Genomic DNA, 17,605 nt, shown 5'->3' with positions numbered 1-17,605 from the left:
CCGATCTTTATTGGAGGAGTCAGTGAACCCGGGGGGGGGGGGGGGGGGGGGAGACGGGGGTATAATATCCTCCTCAATCGCTCTACGTTCAGCCTCAGAGAGTTGACATCGAGGGTATGATGTCATATTCAAGCCCCAGAAGGTGGTGCAGCGGGGAGTTCCTCAGTCCCGCGCCACGTACAATTAAGATGCCAATTAAAATGCTCCCTGATTCCTTAGGCCGCCTGATGAGGAGTTGGCGGATGTTTCAGGAGTGAGTGATTTTTAGTTGACTTCGCTCCGCGGCGAGGCGGCCTCCACAGGAAGAGATAAATCTCCCCAGATGTTTATGGGCTACGAGGGTCATCAGCATAATATTTAAAGCGCCGGCGACGTGTCGGATACCTGCGTGCGGAGACTGATGTCTCACTGCCAGAAATAAATACTTCTCCCAGATCCTGTCCACAAAATACCGTATTTTCCCGATTATAAGACGAGGTTTTTTTCAGAAAAATACCCCTCGTCTTATAATCAGGGTCGTCTTATAATCAGACCTCAAATAGGTCTGACTATGAGACGACTAAGATCCAGATCCCCCGCAGCGATGCAGGGGACCTGGATCCTCCTATGTTCTGAGTCCCCGGTGCTTAGTCCAGGCAGCGCTTAGAGCTCTACGCGATTCACGTAGACAACTTCCGCTCAAGCGCGTAGAGCTCTACACGCTGCCCGGACTAAGCACCGGGGACTCAGAAGCACCGGTAAATTTGGAGGAGGGAGAGGGAGGGAGTGTTAAATGGGGGGGTGGGGGGCATAAGGCATTTCTGGAGGCAGAGTGCTCTGTGAAATGCCTTTTAACCCCCTTAATGCCACTCTGCCTCCAGAAATGCCTTTTAACCCTTTATGCTCCACTCTGCCTCCTGAAATGCCTTATACCTCCCTATATGCCACTCTGCCCCATAATATGCCTTTTAACCCCCTAAATTCCAGAGTGGCATATAGGGGTATAAGGCAATTCTGGAGGCAGAGTGGCACATAGGGGGGTCAAAAGGCATATCATGGGGCACAGTGGCATATAGGGGGTATAAGGCATTTCTGGGGCAGAGTGGCAAGCCTGGGGGCAGATGTGCATAACTGGGGGGGCAGGTTAAAAAAAAGAAAATAAAAACAAAAACAACATATTTTTCTCAATCATAGCTTTTATTAACAAACAATTGTTCACATAGTTTACAGGAATTAACATTTACCGGTAAAACGTTTTTCCTATAGGGTCGTCTTATATTCAGGCTTTTTCTTTTTTTCATTAATATTCAGATTTTGGGGGGGGGTCGTCTTATAATCAGGGTCGTCTTATAATCGAGCAAATACGGTAAATCCACAGATTAAAAAAAGTCACATATATATATAAGAACCCCCACCCCCTTCCGTGTACACCATGGAAGTGGCCATCTTAACTTCCTGTTTTCAGGATCTGTATTATTATTATTATTATTATTATTATCCCTCCCCATTATTGCTAAGTTGCTGATTGGTTCATTGTTATGGTGGGAGGAAGGAGAACTTTAGGACAGATTGTGCTGGTGTGGTGGTTGTGCCTGCAGGGGGCTCGTTGGGGTCACACCTTGACCCTGGGACCCCCATTTCTATAAGCAAACGGGCCCCCATTTTTTTTACTGCCAATATCTGCCCGCTCCTCTTTATTGCTGCCACACTCAGGGTATTTCCACCTAAAGCCACACCTGGGAACTTTCTAGACAAGCGGCCCCTGGGGGCCTTGAAATATTAACCCTTTAATAACCCATAGTGAAGGTTCTATGTTGTGTCTCTCAGAATGTGTCACTAAAATGCCTCTGATACCGGCCCTCATGGATACCTTGACACACTCAATTGATACACTTAATTGAGTCACCTGCATTCAAGCAGGGATATCAACTATAACTATATATGTTTTCACTCCACACAGAGGGTTAAATCTTCTAAGCCTCGCTAACTAGCCGTTCACTGAAATGAGAAGCTCCGGAGCCAAATTTCCAACGAGATCCGAAGCTTCTGTGTCGCTCAGACCCTTAAGAGCCATCCGCCCGCTCGGCTCAGTCCCCGCGACATTGTAATCATCTCTATAGATTCTTATTCTCAGGTTTTTACTTCCTTTGACGGGTCGGATCTGAAAGTCACCGAAGCAGAGAGAGAACGGAGAGAGGGTCTGAGACGCGTTTCGGTGTAACCTGGGAGACAAATCCTTTCCCTCCATTAGGAGACGCCAATGCCACATTCGCGCATGCAGTTATACTAACACCGGGTCGGCAGCTTCCGATGCTGAAGGGATTCCGCGGACGGAACTTTGCGAAACCTCTTATTATGCGGAGAGCAGCTGCAATGTTTTAGGGACCCCCCCCCCAAAAAAAACCACGACTTAGAGGGGCCCCATCATTAAACAATAATTTATGTAAACTCGCTATAAAGACTCATACCTTAATCAGTCGTTGGAATAGCCTCCCGGCAGAGGTGGTAGAGGGTAATACAGTGAGGGAATGTAAACATGCATGGGATAGACATACGGCTCCTGAATCTAAGACGAGACCAACGACTGATTAAGGTTTCAGTCTTTACAGCAGGAGAAATGGGCGACTAGACGGGGGCCGGATGGGGGCCGATGTGCCAGCGGATTCTATGTTTCTAACCTCAGACAAATAAGCAGACAAATAACTAACGTAACACCTGCTGAGTTTAAAATAAGCCGGAATCCCAATCTACTCCTCGGCTTAATGCGCCCCAAATACACATAACTGACAAGCCTGGAATGATGAATACGAGCAAGAAATACAAGCCGGGCTCACATCGGCCATAATGCCCCTCCGTGGGTCCTGAGCCTGCGCAGACCGCCTCTCCCCGCGTTACACCGACGTGGGTCTCGTTATTACTACAGCACTGAAGCCTCCAGGCCATCTGCACGTTGAGCAGTTTACATAAAATGCCCTTTGAAAATAATCTGAACAACTTAAAAGCTCCCAGGCATCCACTTATGTTTTTGTAAAATTATAAAGACCCAAAAACTGTAAAATTGTATGAAAATGATCAGAAAAGATTGATCAAAAACTCAAGTTTCTCTGCCGCCTTCCTAATAGATGTTACAAACACTTGTTACATAACATTAACATCTTCAGGGCTCTGCATCCACACTGAGCGTAATATGTATTAAATATATTCATATCTGTATAAATATGTATTAAATACCTGAAGAAGAGACCTCCGAGGTTCAGGAAGCTTCAACTTGACTTTTTAAGGCAACACTTAACCAAGTTTGGGGCTAAAAGAGGACAATATGGGGTTATACAGTAGATACATTTTTGAAAAGTTTATTGCTAAATATGCAAAACAATGATAATAGCACTTTTGCTTTAACAGGCTAAGTGAAAAAAATGCAATTTTTTTTCTTTTTATAATTTTTTTTGTGCTTTCTTGCTTTGCTAAATTCAAAATATTTAGACAATTTGAGCACAATTTAGCCGCTCAACTTCCGAGCCGAGAAACTCTCTAAATACGAGCCACGGAAACCTGAATCTAAGCCGCTACAAAAAGAACAAAAAAAAAACCAATCCAATATTTATTTCCAGCCATTGTTCCATTTATAAAATAAATAAACAAATAAATAAACAAATAAATAAAACCCTTCGCTGGTTTATCTGTCGGTCCTGAGAAACTCTTCTAATGTAACAATCAAAAAGCTCATCATGAAAAAACCAAGCCGGCACTAAAGCAGCGGCGGGAATCGGGGCCCCCGACGTACGAGCGGCCCCCGTAACGGCCTGCGCTTATAGCAACGCTCTGCGATTTACGGGGGGAAGACAATCAGCTCATCTTCTCCGTACCATAAACCAATATAACAAAATAAACATGATGGATACAAAGAGACAATACTTTTTATGTTCAGATATATTAGATGGAAGACAATAAAGCGGAGAGAGCGCGGCGCTCGATTGCCATCCATCTCCGCTAATGCGAATCGTTATTACTTGTAAAAATGCCTTTTTTTTTTCCATATTATTCTCCTTTCGTGACCCCAAAGTTTGAGCTTTCGCAGGGATACTCAGAATTTTATCCTTAGAGTTACTAGAACAGCCGCTTTGAGATCTCCGTCCCGCGCCGCGCGTGAGATCGGTAATTTATATATTATAATTACGGGGAATATGGCTGCCGGGGCGAGCGAAGGAATTTCGGCAGTAATAGAAGAACGACTATTTCCCACTTAACCGTATCCCCAGCTGGTCAATATTATTAAAGTTTATGGGGCAATTCGCTAATAATTTCAAGCGGAGGAGGAAAAAAACATCCCCGAACGCCAAATGACCTTTTGACTTGCTTAAAAAAACATAACGTTCGTTGGCGTCTTATTGGTTTGCGGGAGAATTTCAATTTATTATTCTGTTTTTTTGTTGTTGTGGGTTTTTTTTACGGCGTGAAGAAAATAATTAAAGCCATTCAACGGATACAAATAATCTACATTTTTATTTTCTTTCTTTCAAAAGATTTAACCCTTCAATAAATTGATTTTTTATTATTTTTTTTATTTTTTTGGGCTATGCAGTATTTCTGGGTTCCAAAAAAAATTGCATGTTATAAAGAGTGGAGAATTTACGGAAATTTGGAACATTTGAGGATTCAGGACAGTTTTTCGATAGGTAGGAAATGGTTAATTTGTACGGGTATAAAAATATTATACCATGCGCCAAACCATTGTAAACAAACTTAATTTAAAAAAAAATGAATTTTATATGGTTGCTGGGGTAACTGATCTCATCAAAAGTGTTTGTTTTTTGCGCATGCACAGAGTGGTTTGTGCTACTATTTAGCCACTTTCCTTTATTTAAAGGGTGGAAGATAAGTGGAACAGCCTCCCAGCAGAAGTGGTAGAGGGTGATACAGTGAGGGGATTTAAACATGCATGTGGTAGGCATATGGCTCCTGAATCTAGATAAGTGGAACAGCCTCCCAGCAGAAGTGGTAGAGGGTAATACAGCGAGATTTAATCATGCATGGGATAGGCATACGGCTCCTGAATCTAAGACGAGACCAACGGCTGATTAAGGGTTAAATGAGTCTGATCTGCCAGCAGGTTCCCCTTGTAGCCTCCAAAAAACACTATTTATCACGCATCTCCCAAAATGTGCCCCCATATCTTCCTTGAAACCACCCCTGTAGGGGAGCCGCTCATCTGTCCCCCAATATTCCCCATGAACTTCAGAGTTAGAGGTCAGCTGATCGTTCTGATGCTGAATTGCTGGATTTTACTTTTTATTTCTCTTTCTTTTTTTGATAAATGTGTTTTTGAGGATTAAATGATTTCATGGCTCGTAAATTGAACGCCAACTGGCAGAAGTCAAAAGAAATTAACTTTTTTTTGCCATTGTGTCGGAGTTTAGAACATAATTGTTCGCAAATTACTTCGCATTACAGACTCCGTAACTTAGTTGGACATTCAGCAGCATTAGAGGAGTTCAGGGCGAGGACAATAAAAGGGTTTGTTTCAAAGGATCTGTTTAATTTAAAAGGAAACATCACCCCGCTACTTTATCTTAACACTAAAAAGGTCATTTATTGCAGAAAAAAAACAAAGCTTTTCATGGTGTAACCACTCACACAATAAAATCTATGTTACAATCTATACCGAAAATTTATAAAATTAACAAAATATTCTGAGAAATTACTTTTTTTCTAGCAATAGCAACAAAGGTTTTCAACCTATCAGCGTTCTTCCCTACAGGATATAATTAAACCATCCCTGAATAAACGCAAAAAAAACCTCTGGCCATAATCCTATCCCAAACCCTAAATTTAACCCTATCCCTAACATCACTAACCCTATCCCTCTCACTAACCCTAATCCCTAAATTTATCCCTATCACTAACCCTTTTCCTTCTCACTAACCTTAATTCAAACCCTAACCCTACCCTTATCCGTAATTCTAAATTTAACCCGATCCCTGTCCTTAACCATAATCCTATCCCTATCCAATAACTTTAACCCTATCCTTATACCTATCATTTACCATATCGCTAACCCTATCCCCAACTCCAACCCTATCCCCAACTCCAACCCTATCCCTGTCCTTAACCCTCATCCTATCCCTATCCAGTAACCCTATCCCTAATCCTATACCTAACCCTAACCCTATCCCTACCCCTTAGCCTAACCCTATCCCCAACTCTAAGCCTATAACTAAGCCTAGTCCTGTGCCTAACTCAAACCCTATCCCTATCATTTACCCTATTCCTACCTCTATCCTTATCCCTATCCAATAACCCTATCCCTAATTCTAACCCTATCCCCAACTTTAAGCCTGTACCTATCCCTGTGCCTTACCTTATCCTTATCCTATACCCAATCTACACCTCTATCCCTAACCCTATCCGCACCTCTATCCCTAAACCTATCCAACATTTTTTTCCATACATATAAAATGTCCTAAAATTCTGCAATTGCAAGTTATGATATTGGCCAATACAAGTAGCAAGTTAATTTTGATAATAATTTTGATAATTGGAAATTAATTCGGGTTAACCCATCGGAAATGACAATTAGAAAATATGAATTTTGGAATTTAGCCTTAATCTGTCAAAATCCTTTATTAATCAGCAGCAGTTGAGCTCGGCGTGATGGGTGCACTTGCTGAAATGAATATTTTCTATTTAATCGTTTTTGTTGCGATTTGCACCTAATTTCTATTGTTTTGTTTGCTACAAACGTTACTAGGATACAGCGAGTAATAATAATGTAACAATGTGTCTGAATGTAGCCGCTTTAGCATTATCTGATCAATTTCCCGTCCTTAACGTCTTTCTCCCCCATCCAATTTTGCTAAAAGTGCCTGAACCAATCGGCATCTTAACAATAGGGATTAGATAACTCAATGGGGAGGAATAATCCTGCAGAATTTAAGATAGCTGTTCCCATGGTGTACACAGAAACTTGGGTTCTTGCATATATATATATATATATATATATATATATATATATATATATATATATACTCTAGAGTGTAAGCTCTTTTGAGCAGGGCCGTCCTCTTTTTACTTGTTACATCCTGTCTACCCATTGTACAGCGCTATGGAATATGATGGCGCTATATAAAACAATAATTAATAATATATTTATTTTACACTGTAAATATTTGCCATAGTGCTTTATATGTAAAACACCAGGAAAAACGCCAAGAAAACTCCCACTGCATTCTCCTGCGTTTTGGCGTTTTTTTCTGGAGTTTTTTCTGGCGTTTCAGCCTTTCTGTGGAAATTGCTTTTTTTGACCTTAGGCAGTTTTTCCAGCCTTTACACGTTGGAATTGTCACCCAGCTAAAAGGGATTCGGATAAATGGCGAGTATCTGCCCCCTCCTGATGTCATTTCCTTAGTAGAGTTCTACGCCCCGGCGGACCCTTTTGTCTCTTTTCTGTGGTTTGTAAGGCCTGCTTTATTCCGAATGTCTGCTCCTCTGGGAAGATTGGCCCCAAATGATGGCGCAAATTGTTCGCTGTTGCTTTTGGCAGGCAGGATCCCGTTGGTTTGTTTGTAATGGGGTAAAATTCAATATGAACTTTGTTTTGTGTGAAACTGTTTGTTTCCCGCCTATTTCTCGTAGGACACACAGATACCGGGTCCATCCTCTGCATTGTAACTGTGGAAAAAAACGCCATAAAAAACGCCAAGGCAATAAACCCACATGGCTTTTTCATGGCGTTTTTTCTCTCCCATAGACTTCTATTGGAGAAAAACGCCAAGATTTCCTCGCAAAAAATGCCAGAGTGTGAACATGCTGCGATTCTGAAAAACTGCCACAGAGCCCAAAAAAGCAGAAAAATGCCACAGAGGACAGAAAAAACCCCAAACAGAAAAACGCCAAGTGGATCTGGCATTCTGCGATTTCCTATCGAAGAACAGCTAACATCTGGCTGCAGCGTTTTTTCACTAAAAAAACGCCGTGTGGCTGAATTGGCGTTTTTATGGGCGTTTTTAGCAAAAAAAAACCAAGTGGAAACCTAGCCTTACCATCATACCAGTTTGCAGCCAGCTGCCACTGATGGGAGTTACTCTATTAATGGCAATAAAAGGTATGTAGGAGGCGTAATTAGGGGCCTCCAGCCAGTTGTCCGGTTTGCCCCATGATGAGTCCGGCCCCAGGGTGGACAGCCTAGTGGCAGATTTTCCAGGATCCCAGTAAGCAGGTCCAGCCGTGGCTGCTTCCCAGGGACTTCAGGTACTCCAATGATGCAATGGTTCTTCCCCCTTCCGCCCAGGTTCCGCCCACTGCCCACCTACTACCACATACACCACACCCATTCTACGTCTACTAAAGTCTAAGAGCCCCTGCCTCTGCATGAAGCCACACCCCCAGAAGATGGACGCTCTGGGTTGCTCTGGGTTGCAAACCCCAGGAAGTTTCCAGATATATGTCATTTTTTTTTAATGTTTTTTTTTTTTGCTGCAAATGCATTTTTTTTTTTATTCCGCCAGCTCTGGCTGCAGCTTCTTCTGTATCCTCCAGCAGATACCGTGAAAAAAAAAAGCCACTGATTCACGCCTAAGACATGTGAACATGTGAAATGAGCTCACGTTCCACCATCTGTCTCTCCTGTATCAGCCATTTCCATCACAGCACACGGACCAAGAGTCCAAAAAAAACGTATTTAATCCACACGAAGCCCCTACATCTGCATAAAAAAAAATTGTATTTAGTATTTAAAAAAAAAAACTTTTTCTGATTATTTAGCCTTGTGGGTACTGGACATTTTACTTTACTGAGTGGGTGGTAGACAAGTGGAACAGCCTCCCAGCAGAAGTGGTAGAGGGTAATACAGTGAGGGAATTAAACATGCATGGGATAGACATACGGCTCCTGAATCTAAGACGAGACCAACGACTGATTAAGGTTTCAGCAGTAGAAACGGGCGACTAGGCGGGGGCCGAATGGGGCCGGGTTCTATGTTTCTTTGTTAGCCAGCTGGAACACACAGGGTTAAGCGAATACTTTTTACTTCTCAATAGCAGGTGAGATTCTTGAATGTCTGCCAGGCGTGAGCCTCCGCGTGCGAGAAAAGATCGTGCCAACATCTTCACAACGCTCTGAAAAAAAAAGTGCATCGCAGTCTGGATGACTCCATGCGACAAAACCTTAAAAAACAGCATTTACCCATTCATGGGGTTAATAAATAGATCCCCGCCTTTTGAAGAGCCGTTACATATAGATTAGGAATTACTCGGGAGAAGCACTCGAGTTTTTGTTATCAGGTCGTCTTTAATATTTATTAAGCGCCGCAGTCTTTGAAGTTCCGATGTTGTTATTCTGACTTTGGAACGGTTTAAAGGGACAATAATATCAGCAGAATGGGCCGGAGCCACGACTCGGCTAAACCTGAAATGTTGTTAAAGGAGACTAAAAATGCAGGGTTTGTGATTTAACTCCAATTGAGTGAGTGTGGACAGGGCCGGCCCGATAATGGAGGCGAGTGGGGCAACCGCTCCAGGCGGCACTTTTGAAGGGGCGGCACTTTGCAGCCCCAAGCCCTTTTTTTTTTTTTTTAAAGCGAAAGAGAGAGAAAGGGGTGCCGAGTGGTTTTCGCTTACCAAGCTGTCGGTACCCGCTCGGCGCCCCTCTCTCTCTCCTCTGCGGCGAGTCTCCCTGTTCGGTCTTGGTGCCAGCTTGTAATGCTGAGTGCCAGAAGATTACCTAATTTCCGGCGCTCAGCATTACAAGCCGGCACCGAGACCAAACAGGGAGACTCGCCGCAGGACTGCTAAAAAGTAAGTACAAGGGGGGGGGGAGGAAGGGTAGAAAATGGGGGGGGCGGCATTTTAAAATTCGCCCCAGGCGGCATTTTGCCTTGGGCCGGCCCTGAGTGTGGATGTTTATGTGTGTCAGCATTAATGTATGTTTGCATGAATGTGTATGTATGTTAGTATGACTGTGTATTTGTGTTAGCATGAATGTGTATGTGTGTTAGCATGAATGTGTATATGTAAGTGTGTAAGTTTGTGTAAGAGAGGTGCCGACCCTCCCATCTATATCAGTGACAATTTAATAGACTCCGGCATTCAGATTCTGGGAGTTTCCTGAGGGAGAGCTGTGTGGGGAGCGTGGTGTTTAAGGAAAAAAATGCCTCTCTTCCCATCTTCCCGACTTCTGTGTCTCTTTCTTCTTCTTTCCTCTTCAGCGCTCTTCAGAGCCTTTCCCCAACACGACGGCGCCTCTTCAAACACCACAGGGACAACCTCTTCCCCCATTCCTCCAATCACATAGGAGGGAGAGAAAAAATATTCTGCAATGTGGGAACGGATTGGAGCAATACTGTAACAGACAGCGGTTGGACGGAACAATAGGGGAGGAGGGATGGAGAGAGGGGACTGGATTCCTCCCTCCCAACTCAATGCAGGAAGTCGTTATATAAACTTCCATTTATTAAATATGCTATAAATCAGAGAGGAGCTGAAGACGAGACCACGTGTTCTACACCATTATGTCAGACTCACTAGACCGTAGTTACCAGACCGTGTTTTTCCACGTTACTTTTTTTTGGACGTTTTCTGACAATTCAGAGTATTATCTGTTGGATATTTAAAAAAAGATATTTTATCGAGATGGAAGCAGAAACCTTGAGTCCTCCATTACCATAGAGAGGATTACCATACAGAGGATTACCATAGAGAAACTTTCCAGATACCTAAAAATATGATAAACTTCAGCGAGTACCTGCCACACATTCAATAAAAATAAGAAAAAAGTATTACAACTGACAGAACCGCAGTTCTAGAGCATAAAACACTTTCTCATGAAAATACATGAATACGGAATTCTCAAAGGATCCTTCAGGACCGGGAGAGGAGAAGACGACGTCGTGGGATTCAGAGCAAAATCTGTCACATAAAAAAAAAAGCTGTCTCTGTTTGGGCTTCGATTCACGTCTCGGTATAAAACGTGCAAAAAAACCCCCATTTTTTATGGTGTTTTTTTATTATTATTATTTCATGGTCCGACCGGTTTCAGTCCTAATAATTCTGTTTAATGTATCGCATGTCTACAATAATTTATTAAAAAGCAGCAAATATAAAAAAATAATAATAAAAAAAGAAAGGCGAGGGCTTCACCTAAACGCAAATTTTTTCTTTTTAAAAAAAAAAAATTTTTAAAACAAAAAAAACCCAACCAAGATGCCTCGTGCAGCTCCAAGTCCTCTTGGTGATGTAGAGATTTTGTGAAATAAAGAGCTACAGGCAACCCATCATTTATCTCCGTTTCTCCGCTTCCGTTCTTGTGAAACCCGCAGGAGTTAAACGCGCCGCGGTTTTCCCAGCTGCTTTTCTGGGTTGCAAAAAAAAACCAAACAAAAAAAAATCACTAACATAAAAAATAACACGCTGCGTCGTCCTTTGGTACAACGTCTTCAAGGGTGAGAGGACGCGGGCGTCCAGCCAACGCCGTCAAGGTCTGACTGACACCTTTCCGCGCCCCGCCGAAGGCTCCCATCCCAAAACGGATTTCTTTTTCATGTTGAATCTTGTATCAAAAAAATAAGAACAGGATTTTATTTTCAAAACTTTATTAGGAGCAGCGCACGCGAACATGTTCGGATTTTATTGTTTTTAAAGTTCCGCCATAGAAAGGATGATTAATTATTTATCGGTTCATTAATATGCGGGACCTTTAACCACGCGGGACTTTGGGAATTATCAAAAGGGAAATGTGTGACATTTTCTGAAATTTACATTTTTTATTTAAAGCCTAAAAGTTCTATAAGAGGCCGGTTCTAGATCCGGGTGAAAACTGCCCCCCCCCCCCATATCTGAGAAATGGTGGCGAGTGGGACTTCCCACCCTGTGATGATTCCTGTCGCAGATAGAAAATATTCGCTGCCCCCCACTACTATGTTCTGCATATATCTATACATTATACAGGGCATCTCACTGATTATCTATACATTATACAGGGCCCAGCTCGAGCTCGCTGATTTAACTTTATATTATACAAGGGGCCGGTCACTGATATAACTATACATTATACAGGGGCCGGTCACTGATATAACTATACATTATACAGGGGCCAGTCACTGATTAAACTATACATTATACAGGGGCCGGTCACTGATTTAACTATACATTATACAAGGGGCCGGTCACTGATATAACTATACATTATACAAGGGCCGGTCACTGATTTAACTATACATTATACAGGGGCCGGCTTGCTGATTTATCTATACATTATACAGGGGGCCGGTCACTGATTTATCTATACATTATTCAGGGGGCAGGCTCACTGATTTAAATATATATTATACAGGGGGCGGCTCACTGATTTAACTATACATTATACAGGGGGCCGGTCACTGATTTATCTATACATTATACAGGGGGCCAGCTCGCTGATTTAAATATACATTATACAGGGCCCTTTAGCTCTTCCTGCGGGAGATCCTTTCTGGGATCAGCCATTTAAGTGAAGCTGGAAAAAACTTTGAGATATTGGAGGTTTCAAAGATAAAAAAAAAGACATTATAATGTTTCATTTTTATTATTTTGGGTTGAAATATACAATATCTATACGTTCAAAATGAATCTTAATAAAAACCTCGTCTCCTCCAGTGTGGGGAAGAGATCGTCTGCTTTGCTCGGCTTCCCATACTGTGGAGAGCAGCGATTTCCCATCTGCTTCTCATATGAAAGAAGCTAATTGTAGCCTTTTTTGTTGTTTTTTTTGCTTTTTTTTATTTGAAAGCAACCAAAACAGGTTGTTTTTGTTGGGTTTTTTTGCTACTTCTCATCTGCAACAAAAGTAACAAATATAGAAAAAATGATAACTTACAAATGTTCTAAATGTGTTTATAGCTTATTAGTAGTAGTGGTAGTAGTACTATTATTGTTGTTGTTGTTGTTGTTATGTATATATATATATATAGCGCCATCATATTCCACAGCGTTGCACAAAGGGCTATTCTCAATAAAATCGGAGTCTTTTTGGAAAAGTCACTTTATAGCATTTTTTCCATCCTTTGACTGTCGGGAAACAATGTATCATTCCATATGCTGGTAAAATCAACTCCCGGCTTATAGCTGGCTGAGTGTGATGGGAGTTAATTTCATTTGTCATTAAGTGTCATTTAAAGCGCACAATTTGTCTCTGATTGGGGCCGTTTTCTGTCGTGAAAAATCATCAGCTTCCCTGCGCCGGGTTTCAGACAATTAATCTCAGTATAAATGATAAAAGAATTCGGAGGAACGTCGATTTAGCAGAAAGGTCTGACACCTCTTTGTGGTTTTTAGACTAAATTTCCTTAATAATAAAATATGGATCTCTGCGCATAATATATTTAATGATTATTTTCCATTATCAACTGCTGGGCGGAGGCGGTAATCAGCCAAAAAATATACGTTAAAATAAGACTTTTGTACTCAGAGATACCACACGGCGTAGGTTGGTACATTGAATCTACACTGCCACCTACTGGGAGACTGTATAACTTTACCCCCAACACTGGGACCAGGATCCAGTGCTTTCACACACATAGAACCCGCTGGCAGATCGGACCCATTCGGCCCCCGTCTAGTCTGCCCATGTCTTCTGCTATAGAGACTTAAACCTTAATCAGTCGTTGGTCTCGTCTTAGATTCAGGAGCCGTATGTCTATCCCATGCATGTTTAATCCCCTCACTGTATTACCCTCTACCACCTCTGCAGGGAGGCTGTTCCACTTATCTACCTCCCTCTCAGTAAAGTAAAATTTCCATCCATTACATCTTAAAATTAAGAGGTAAAATATTTAAAGAGGATCTGGTATCAATTTTGGGCATTCTTCAAAAACGACTACTTATTTCCTTTTTCTTTCTTTCTTTTTACAAAAGATGTTTGTTTTAAGAGCCAATCAGGGAGAGGGAGGCCCGGTGCATGCTGGGAGTGGATCATCATCTCAACACGTAGGAAAGTGTGAGACTTTTATGCCACATTTTACAATCAGTCATTCTGAATGGTTATAAAACACAAAGGTCATTTATCTGATTCGATGTCTACAAAACCATCAACGGCGAGATAAGGGTTAATTCTCATAAAAAATCAGATATCTTTCTGTAGAATTAATTACATTTTATAACCCCCAGCACTGTATACAGTAATATAACCCCCAGCGCTGTATACAGTAATATAACCCCCAGCACTGTATACAGTAATATAACCCCCAGCGCTGTATACAGTAATATAACCCCCAGCGCTGTATACGGTAACATACCCCCCCAGCGCTGTATACAGTAATATAACCCCCAGCACTGTATACAGTAATATAACCCCCAGCGCTGTATACGGTAACATACCCCCCCAGCGCTGTATACAGTAATATAACCCCCAGCGCTGTATACAGTAATATAACCTCCCCAGTGCTGTATACAGTAATATAACCCCCAGGGCTGTATACAGTAATAACCCCCAGCGCTGTATACAGTAATATACCCCCAGCGCTGTATACAGTAATATGACCCCCAGCACTGTATACAGTAATATAACCCCCAGCGCTGTATACAGTAATATAACCCCAGCGCTGTATACAGTAATAACCCCCAGTGCTGTATATAGTAATATAACCCCCCAGCGCTGTATACAGCAATATAACCCCCAGGGCTGTATACAGTAATAACCCCCAGCGCTGTATACAGTAATATAACCCCCCAGCGCTGTATACAGTAATATAACCCCAGCGCTGTATACAGTAATAACCCCCAGCGCTGTATACAGTAATATAACCCCCTGCGCTGTATACAGTAATATAACCCCCCAGCACTGTATACAGTAATAGAACCCCAGCGCTGTATACAGTAATAACCCCCAGCGCTGTATACAGTAATATAACCCCCAGCGCTGTATACAGTAATATAACCCCCAGCGCTGTATACAGTAATATAACCCCCAGCGCTGTATACAGTATTCTATTTTAATCTATTAGTAATTAAAATGTTTAACAATATATCAGTCTTAGAGGTTTTGTATTTCTATGGTTTATTAGCAGCACATTCCATGCACGAATCTATTCACAAAGCTTTATGTTCATTTGTTAATTTTCACCTCGATGCCATAAAATCGGAATAAAAGGCTTTTTCACCATGAAAATACAGATAAGTGTAAATCGCTGCTTATTAGGTGTCCAGATATATTTATTTACAGGAAGATTGAAAATGACAGAGAAAGAGGCATTACTTGAGGCAAAAGATGTAAATTTAATTAGTGACCTCCATGATTAGTTTATAATTGCTATATAAATTATTTGTGCAGTTTCTGGGAATCTCATTAGAACTCCCATTAAAACCTTTTAACATCTTATTTAAAGATATATCTTCATTTACACAAACGTCTCCTTTTATGTTTCATATTCACAAAGTATATTTACGTCTATTATAATTCCCTCTATCCTAAATAAATAGAATTTTAATAATTGCACGCAGCATTATAACACGGGACTGTTCCATTTAAAGGGATAGAAAGTCTTTAAGGGGAACTCCCATCAAAAATTTCTTTTTATTTAGTTTTCCCCCCATAATATAAAGTTTTCAGGCAGCTGCATATCAGCCATTTGTATGATTCTTACTCCTTATCATACTGCCTGTGGAGAATAATAGAATGACTCAGTCTTAATCACCAAGTTGGACTCTCTGACTAATAAAAGACTATAAATGAAAGATTTCATTAGCATTGCCATAAAGCATCAGCTCAGTATGGTGTTTGAACCAAGGAAAGTCACCCAAAATGTCATATATTATTGTATACAGCGCTGGGGGGGTTATATTACTGTATACAGCGCTGGGGGGGTTATATTACTGTATACAGCGCTGGGGGTTATATTACTGTATACAGCGCTGGGGGGGTTATATTACTGTATACAGCGCTGGGGGGGTATATTACTGTATACAGCGCTGGGGGTTATTACTGTATACAGCGCTGGGGGTTATATTACTGTATACAGAGCTGGGGGTTATATTATTGTATACAGCGCTGGGGGTTATATTACTGTATACAGCGCTGGGGGGGTTATATTACTGTATACAGCGCTGGGGGGGTTATATTACTGTATACAGCGCTGGGGGGTATATTACTGTATACAGCGCTGGGGGTTATTACTGTATACAGCGCTGGGGGGGTTATATTACTGTATACAGCGCTGGGGGGTATATTACTGTATACAGCGCTGGGGGTTATTACTGTATACAGCGCTGGGGGTGATATTATTGTATACAGCGCTGGGGGTTATATTATTGTATACAGCGCTGGGGGTTATATTATTGTATACAGCGCTGGGGGTTATTACTGCAGCTCTGCAGCTGCCCTCCACCTCAATGATCAGACAATCCTTGCCACTGATTGGCCGCTTGAAGCAGCCATTCAGTGGCAGGAAAGTGCTCTCATTAAAATCAATGGGAGCATTCTTAACAGACCGAGCACCGGACGAGAGTCCCTCATGTGACGGGAGATGCGATTGGCTGGACTCCTCTCCTGCAGGGCATTTAGATTGAAAGTGGGTAAAGGGGTAAATATATATGGGGGGATTCTGCAGATTCACTCCCCAAGCATTTTCAAGGAGGACGCTGTGTAACTTAATGGGTCATTATATGCATTAAAGTGCCCATGATGGCTGCCGCGTCCCTTTAAGTCGCTCCCGTATGCAGTAGAGTCATGAAGAAGGATATCGTGAACCTGCCCATTTGGTGTTGTGATTAAGAGTAAATATGATTATAAAACCTTAAAGCGCGTTTAACCGTGTGATGAGCGCACATCGCATCATAAACATCGCCCGATTATAGCTTGTTGCATAAAACCACAAATGACTGTTCTGTTCCTTGATACAATAGAACGATACAAAGGAACGCGCAGAAAATTAATATAGGAGAGCGAAAAACACGACGCTTTCTAAAACAGTAAACCGAAATTAAAAAGCCTTTGGAATTTACAAGGAGAGTTAATTAAACGCGGCTCCACACGTATTATTATTTAAAGCAATGAGGAAATTAGCCGGCAAACTAAAATAATATTGAGCCAGGATTCGCTAAATAAATAAACAGCTATCGGAATATAGATTTGGATTCAATTAAAGAGCTGGGAATTTACGGCAGAAATAACACTAATTTTGTGAAGTATTTCATTCTGTTCTCTGGATTTCTAAGTATATCCTCCCAATACCAGTAATTCCGATAAATAAGGCGAAAACATACAATTTACAGTAACAGATACAAAATAAAGCAGGCTTAATATTGTTTGGAAGTAAATTGCTATAATGTACTCTTTAGCTGATTATTTTCCTAGCAACCCGACCGACGCGGTTTAACTAACAAATTATGGCGTAGCAAGGTAATGGTAGATGTGCCCCATACCTCCCAAGTGTCCTTCTTTAGGAGGGACAGTCCCAAAATCCCAGATGCCCCCTTTTTCCTCCCCTATGAGGGTATCGCAGGGTTCTACAGCCCTAACAGCCCTGGTAATGTGTATAGAAACAGCAGGGAACGGCTTTATAAATTAAACGGGGCAAATAAACCCCATTATTCTTCTTCTAAATGCCCCACTCAGTTACACTTATAGCAGCAATATTCATTCATATATATTGTACATAGCT

This window comes from Sceloporus occidentalis, unplaced genomic scaffold (assembly GCF_023333645.1).
Source record: "Sceloporus occidentalis isolate IW3139 unplaced genomic scaffold, rSceOcc1.0.p SCAF_190, whole genome shotgun sequence".
Classification (NCBI taxonomy): Eukaryota; Metazoa; Chordata; class Lepidosauria; order Squamata; family Phrynosomatidae; genus Sceloporus; species Sceloporus occidentalis.
This window is presented reverse-complemented; position numbering follows the sequence as displayed.